Source organism: Penaeus monodon, chromosome 35 (genome assembly GCF_015228065.2).
Source record: "Penaeus monodon isolate SGIC_2016 chromosome 35, NSTDA_Pmon_1, whole genome shotgun sequence".
NCBI classification, from domain to species: Eukaryota; Metazoa; Arthropoda; class Malacostraca; order Decapoda; family Penaeidae; genus Penaeus; species Penaeus monodon.
This window is the reverse complement of record NC_051420.1, coordinates 32,945,326-32,954,134: the sequence shown is the minus strand read 5'-3', so window position 1 is coordinate 32,954,134 and position 8,809 is coordinate 32,945,326.

Genomic DNA, 8,809 nt, shown 5'->3' with positions numbered 1-8,809 from the left:
GAGATAAACACACAGGAGCATACAGTCAGAAAGACGGACAGACTGACAGAAAAGACACAAACGGACACAGAAAACAGCAGTAGCAATTGCCTCCGGGCCGACTGTGCGGATGTTATATAATGAGAATTCCCCTGTGTCAGAGGAGGGAGGCTGTAAAACGGAGAGGAAGGACATTGTTAGTTACTCTACAGAAGGCGTACGCGAGATATGCTAAGGAATGGTTAAAGCTGGGGTGATAGGTAGACACTCAGAGGGTTTAGAGCGCTGGTTGGAAGCCACGTAGAGGTATAGAATAGAGAGAGTTTGAGGGGGTTTAGCGAGGTGATGGGAAGTCACATAGAGGGTTCAGAGTGGTGATAGGGAGCCACATAGAGGGTTTAGAGATCTGTTAGGGAGTCATGCAAAGGGTTCAGATTGGTCACAGACGAGTTTAGAGCGGTGATGGGAAGTGAGGTTCTAGTCTCGCAGAGGGTCTAGAATGGTGATAGGAGGCCATATAGAGGGTTTAGGGAGCTATGTAAAAGGTTCAATAAGGATGATAAAAAGCCGCAGAGAGTTTAAAGCGTGCAGAATGATGACAAAAAAAACTCTACGTAGAGATTAGAGCAGTGAACCGGAGCCGTGCAAAGTGTTCGGAGTGTTGATAAGGAATCGTTCTGGGTTTTAGAACACTGTTAGAAAGACCTGCAGATGTACTGAACGAAAAAGGAGAATGGTTGGATGTTCAGGCGTTTGCGGTGGGGGAGAACGATTCGATTTCGTGAATCATTGATCAGCTTTCGTTGCTTTCTTCTTCTTCTTTTCTTTCTGCTTCTTATTCTTCTTCTTCTTCCTTTTCTTATTATTCTTTCTTCTTCTATTTTCTTCTTCTTCTTGGAGAATGTCACTGTCATTATCACATATTTTTTTATGATGGCGTGTTTCTTGTGTTGTCGTTGCAGCTGCTGTCTTTACTATTTTATTATTATTAATATTGTGGTTCTTCTTGTTAGTCTTATGATAATCGTAATTATTGTTGTTACTATTATAACTATCATTATCATTATTTTCATGGCTACTACTGTTAATACCATTACTGTTATCGTAATTCCTATAATTTTTATTACTGTTAATAGCATCATTAGCATTATATATACTGTTATTACTATAACAGTAATTATTTTTATCTTCATCATTAATATCATTATTACTATTATTATTATTGCTATTACTATTAATATACTGTTATTTTTTTTTTCTTTTATCACTATTACTGTTATTAATAATATTACCATTATCATCTTTATCATCATAACCATTACCATTACCATTACCATTACCATTACCATTACCGTCCCATATACATTACCATTACCATTAACCCTTACCATTCCATACCATTATCATTATCATTAATCATTCATCATACATTATCATTTGCATTATCATTATCCATTATCATTATCATTGTCATTATCATTATCATTATCATTATCATTATCATTATCATTATTATTGTTGTTGTTGTCATATATTATTATTATTATTATCCTTACTATAATTATTACTGTTATGATCAATATTATTGTTATTATCATTATCATTTCATCATCAATCCTCATCATCATCATCATCCTCATCATCATCATCATCATCATCATTATTATTATTATTATTATTTTATTATTATTATATATATCTTATCATATTATATCTTTATCATTATTATTATTATTATCATTATTATTATGATTATTATCATTATGCGATCCCTATTATGTTATTATTATTATTACTATTATTATTATCATTCATCCTATTATCATCAATAATTTATCATCATTACTGTTGTTGTTATTGTTATTGTTATTGTTACTATTATTATTACCGTTATCATTGTTGTTATTAATATCATTATCATTATCATTATCATTATCATTATTATCATTACTAATATTGTTATTATCATTGTCATTGTCATTATCATTGTCATTGTCATTGGCATTGTCATTGTCATTGTTATTGTTATTGTTATTATTATTATCATTATCATTGTCATTATTATTATTATCATCATAGTAGCAGTAGTATTGTTATTATTATTATACTTTAGTAGTTTAGTATTATCATTATTATTATTAATAATGTTATTGCTGTTCTTGTTGTTGTTGTTGTTTTATTATTATTATCATTATTATTATTATTATTATCATTATTATCATAATTATTAATATTATCATTATCATTATCATTATTGATATTATTATTATTACCATTATCATTAGTAGTAGTGGTAGTAGTAGTAGTAGTAGTATTGTTGGGGTAGCAGGGGCATTCTGCCCTCAGGGAGTTCTGCGTCCCTGTCGGGAGAGCTGGGGAGGCTGGGGATTACCGTCGCTTCTCTCTCTTTAAGGTGCGACGGCCTGGTAGTGGTGAGACCAGTAGTGGGGGTTATACCTACCACTGGTCTGGTTGTAACAATGGTGCGCGCCTTAGGGAGTTGCGGTGGCTGTCTCTAACCGCTTCCACTCTTCAGTCATGAAGGTTACCCCTGTTGACGAGCGTATTCTGCTTTGTGAGACTGAGCTCTCTGGGCTTTCATCTCTCTGAGTGGGACAGTCTTACGCGCTACTGAGGGGAATGGGCTCGAAGAGAAAGATATGTTTTACACCAAACTTGACTCTGTAGTGGATCAGTGTCCCCGGGGGGACACCCTCATGGTATTGGGGGACTTCAGTGCGGTCACTAGCACTGACAGGGAAGGATACGAGCTATGCATCGGTCCCTATGGCTCTGGTGCCAGGAATATCAATAGCGCATACCTCTTAGACTTTGCAAGATCTAGGAGGATGAGGATTGCGGGATCGTGATACTAGAGACGAGATTTACACGCTGGACTTGGTACTCCAATACTGGTAGCTTAAGAGATCGACCATATTCTTGTGGATGCTCGCTGGAGGAGTCTTCAGAACTGTAAAGTTTTTTAGAAGTGCTGAGTTCTTTGCTACCAACCACAGACTTGTTGTTGTAGTGGCAGTCTCAAATCGGTTTGATGTGCTTGGCACTCTACAGGACCCTGTGGGATACCTTTTAGCGGAAACCTTGTCAGGTGCTGAGGAGTGCCTTGGGGCCGACCTCGGCGAAGGAGGCGTGTTGTCTCGGACGAGACGCTGAACACTATAGAGATGAGTCGTGCTGCCAGACTGGATGGGAACCATGTCCTGCACAGGGAGCTGTCTTGCTCTGCTAAAGCCTCTTTGAGAATGGACCAGGAAAAGTATGTTAGCGGCATCGTGGAGAAGTTGGAAGGTCATTTTGCTGGTACCATCCCTACCTGGAGAGGGAAAGTGAACCAAAGGGACTGTGGCAACTACAGAGGTACATTGCTCAGTCCTCGCTATCTGCTCTTAGCACGAGTGCGCGACCACCTTTTACGAACACAGAGTCAACTGTAGACCAAGGCTTAGCACTTCATGTCCTTGTGGAACGCCGACTTGAGTTTCAACATGGTATGCTTGCTGCTTATGGTGGATTCAAGAAAGCTATCGACTCAATACACCGGGAGAGTCTCTGGAGCCTAGTGGGTCTCCGTGGGATCCCCCTGGGATTATTGGTTTGCTGTCTAGCCTGTATACAGATACTGAGAGTGCTGTCAAGTGTAGGGGGGGGATCTCTGCATTTTCCCCGGTGTCTGCCGGGATAAGGCAGGGATGTGTCCTGGCCCCAACCCTTTTCAGTACTTGTATGGTCTGGATACTTGGCCGTGCCGTGAACCGTAGTTCTTGTAGGATATCAATTAATTATTTCAAGATCAAATACCTTGTCTTTGCCGATAACGCAGTGGCATTGGAGGTCCTGGAAATAACTCGAGGTGCTACATGAATAGCCGAAGCCGTTGAGACTCTCGGTCAACTGGACCAAGACCAAGGTTCAGGAATTTGGAGACTTGTTGGATGTCGATGTTCAGTCTCTGCATGTCTGTGGTGAGAACACTGAGATCTTGGATAGTTTCACTTATCTTGGTAGTGTAGTGCAGAGCGACGGAGGTTCTGACCGGGAAGTCACTCGATGACTCAGTCTCTGAACTCACTCAATAGGAGTATTTGGCGCCGTCAGTATTTGACTAGGATGACTAAGATCAGGCTCTTCAGAGCACTGGTGATCCCGGTCTTACTCTACGGGTGTGAGACCTGGACACTGAACACTGCTCTGAAGGCCCGACTTGACTCCTTCACAGAATCATCAAGTATACCTGGAGGTACAATGTGTCCAATCAGAGGATACTCCGTGAGACTGATTCAAGACCTATTACCAGTCTGATACGAGAGCGCCAATTTCAGCACTATGGGCATGTGGCTCATTTTCCTGAGGATGATCCGATTTGTAGGGTCATCTCCGAGAAGGTTGACCCAGGCTGGAGAAGACCAAGGGGAAGGCCACGGAACTCTTGGCTGAAGCAAATCGATCAGATCTGCCAAGATGTGCTGGAAAGCTGCATTGAGGCTTGCTAAGAGGGGCTGGGCGCGGAAAAGCGCAGCCATGCGTATACCCACTTATGAGGATAACGATTATTAGAATTATTGTCATTATTATTATGATTATTACTATTGCTATTATTATTTTGTTTTATTATTATTATTATTGTTATTATTACTACTACTACTACTGCTGCTACTACTATTATTACTGTTTTTATCATTATCAATGTTATTATTATTATTATTATTATTATTATTATTACTGTTATTATTATTATTGTCATTAATAGTAGTATTATCTTTACTATCATTATTACTGTTATTGTCATGATCAATATCATCATTATAGAGAGGTAGTAGTATCATTCATCATTAGTAGTAGTGGTATTATCATTATATTATTATTATCGTTATTATTATTATATTATTATATATTATTATTATTATTATTATTATGTATTATTATTATATTTTATATTATTATTATTATTATTATTATTATCATTATTATTATTATTACTATTATCATTATCACTATTATTTTATTATTAGTATCATTATCATTATCATTATTATCATTATCATTATTATTATCATCATTATTATTATTATTATTATTATTATTGTTATTATTATCATTATCACTATTGTTATTATTATCATTATTATATTATTATTATTATTGTTGTTGTTGTTGTTGTTGTTGTTAATTGTTGTTGGTGTTGTTGTTGTTGTTAATTGTTGTTGTTGTTGTTGTTGTCGTCATTATCATCATCAATATCACCATCCTCATCATTATCATTATCATTTTGTTATGACTATTAGTAGTAGTAGTATTAATATTAGTAGTAGTTATTAATATTATTATTATCATTATTGTTATTATTATCATTATTATTATTATTATCAGTATTATTATTATCGTTAATAGTAGTAGTAGTAGTAGTAGTAGTAGTAGTAGTAGTAGTAGTATCATTATTATTTATTATTATCATTATCATTATTATTATCATTATTAATATTAGTAGTAGTAGTAGTAGTAGTAGTAGTAGTAGTAGTAGTAGTAGTAGTAGTAGTAGTAGTATTGTTGTTGTTGTTGTTGTTAATATTATCATCGTTATTATTATCATTTTTATTGTTATTGTTGTTGTTGCTGCTACTGTTGCTGCTGTTGTTGTTGTTGTTATTATCATTATCATCATCATCATCATTGTCATCATCTCCATCATCATTTTCATCATCATTATCATCATCATCATTATCATTATCATTAATATTATCATTATCATTATATTATATTATATTATTATTAGCAATATCGCCATTTCTGTTATTAATGTCATTATTATCGTTTATATCATCATTATTATTATTGTTACCCTTATCACTGTTATTATTATCATTAACATTATTTTCATCCTTATCAGCATTACTCTTATCATAAGGATTAATAATGATTATAATAATGATAATAATAATAATAATATATATTATTATTATTTTTTATTATTATTATTACTATATATTATTATTATTTTCATTATTATTATCATCATTTTCATTATTATTGTAATTATTATTATCATTATCATCATTACTATTAACGCTATTCATAATAATGTTTATCAGTGTCATCATTTTATTATTATTATCCTCACATCATCATCCTCACTATTATCATTATCATCATTATCTTTATCAATATCATTTTTATTATCCTTATTATCATTATCATTATTTATATCAGCATCAATGTTATTATTATCAGCATCATCATTACTGCTTCTACTAGTAGTAGCAGTAGCTGTACTTGTAGTAGTAGTAAAAGTGGGCTGTACTAGTAATAATAAAAGGAGTAATAGTAGATTAGTATCATAACCATATTCGTACTAGTATTAATATAAACATGAATACCAATTTCATAATCATCTCGGGATCCTCATCTTGGATTAATCACTCTGTTATTATTCGTCTTACGACAAACTGTATATTTCCATCTGAATCACGGACGATCTGGTCAAAAAGGCACAGCTTTCAGAGGAATTTCGGGGTTACATATGCAGCGTGTTTGAATAAGCTACACTGTGAGTAAAGTCCACTTCGCTTAATTGGACATCAGTATATTTAGGTTTAGTTAATTTATGTACACACAATAGGCGTCGCTCTTCTGCATTGTTTAGATTGCATATGACTTCAATAACCTCGAAGGGCACACGATACTGGGGTTTGGGGGAATTTTATGAACTTCATTGATGAAATGATAACAGGATGTCAAGAGAGTTTAGCAGAAGTATATACATATGCATAACAAACATCCAGAAATATGTGTGCAGATATATATGTATGTATGTGGGTATATACATTTTTTTTTTTTTAACGGTAGGTTCATGTTTGAGCCGCCGTGGTCACAGCATGATACTTAATTGTAGTTTTCCTGTTGTGATGATCTTGGAGTGAGTACGTGGTAGGGTCCCCAGTTCCTTTCCACGGAGAGTGCTGGTGTTACCTTTTAGGTAATCATTCTCTCTATTTTATCCGGGCTTGGGACCAGCACTGACTTGGGCTGGCTTGCCCACCCAGTGTGTGTGTGTATGTGTGTGTATACATATATATATATATATATATATATATATATATATATATATATATATATATATATGTGTGGTGTGTGTGTGTGTGTGTGTGCGTGTGTGTGTGTGTTGTGTGTGGTGTGTGTGTTTTGTGTGTGTGTGTGTGTGTGGGGGTGTGGGTTGTGTATGGTGGTGCGTGCGTGCGTGCGTGTGTGTGCGTGTGTGTGTGTTTGATGGCGGGGAAAGGTAAATTACACCCAAGACCGACGCCCACAAAAGTGTTAGATTGAGAATTCCGCGAGCAATTGTAGCAAGGGAGCGGAAGCAAATCTTTCTCGGTCGGAGAAAAGAAGCATTTTATAGTTGGAACTGCCGGCAATAGCACGCCATGCTGATGTAAATGGACCACGATAAGGAGACATGCGGGTACTAGAGAGGCGGCGGGAGGAGACGTCGCCATCGCTTCTCTGCACCTCTTCGACCCCACTCGCGTCGAACCGTCCGCATGGCGTGAGACCAATTTCTAGAATGATAGTAATGATAAAACGTAGACGCAGCATGTGTGTCGATGCGATTGTTATGTTCTGATTTAATATAAGATGGAGGAAACTCGTCCGACGCCTGTTAATGGCATTCCAGGTCAAGAGGCAATGTATTTCAGCAGGTGACATGTATTATGATAAACTTTCATTACTATTTTTACAAGGATAAGATTATTGATTTTTCATTTATTTCTTTGAGATTGACTTAGTATCTTCTATTCTGATATTTAGAAGTTGAAATTGGCAGTCAAGCGAGCAAACGTCCAATCTCCCCAGTCAGCCAGGCGTCCCGACACCGCACGGCGCATCAAGAGGACTGAAGCGGCATCCTGCTGCTCAGCGCCAGGACCTGCAATGAAACAAGGGAATCCGGTTTTGCACTGCTACATCCCACGAAAATAAGCAGAGACGATAAACAAAAGCGAAAACGTATCCATGAGATTAAGAATTTCTAACCTCTTCAAAATTACATGACGAGAACACAGCATTCTGGGTCAAATATTTCTCTGTTTCCAAAACAAAAAAACAGGTCCTACAAAAGTAAAAGTCGGACCCTTAAAATGACCAGTCCAAATGTACCAGATCATAGCATAGCGCTGGTGACCATTTGAACGATTTTGTGGTTCTAAGTTGCAAACATTATCATATGTAATAGAAGCCACATTAAGACCAGATTAATACTAAAAATACCGTGCCGTACTATCAAGTCCTGATGAGGAAGGACAGGTTATAGTCAGGATTTTTTTCTGGCCTGAGAGGATCATTTCTCTACGTTGATCCCCCGTTTCTGTGTTTAGGAAAGGATTCAGAAGAATTGTGTGTGTGTGTGTGTGTGTATATATGATATATATATATATATATATATATAAATATATTATATATATATATATATAATATATATATATATATATTATATATATATATATTTATATTATATATATTATATAGAATATGATACATATATATATATATTATATATATAATATATATATTATATATATATATATATTATATAATCTATACTATCGTGTATATTATATTATATATATAAATATATATATATAATATATAAAACATATATATACATAAAATACATAATATATACATATATATATATATATATATATATATATATAGATATATATATATATATATTGTGTTGTGTTTTATTTGTGTGTTGTGTTTATGTATTTTTTATTATGTTACATATACATATATACTACATACATAAATATATTAT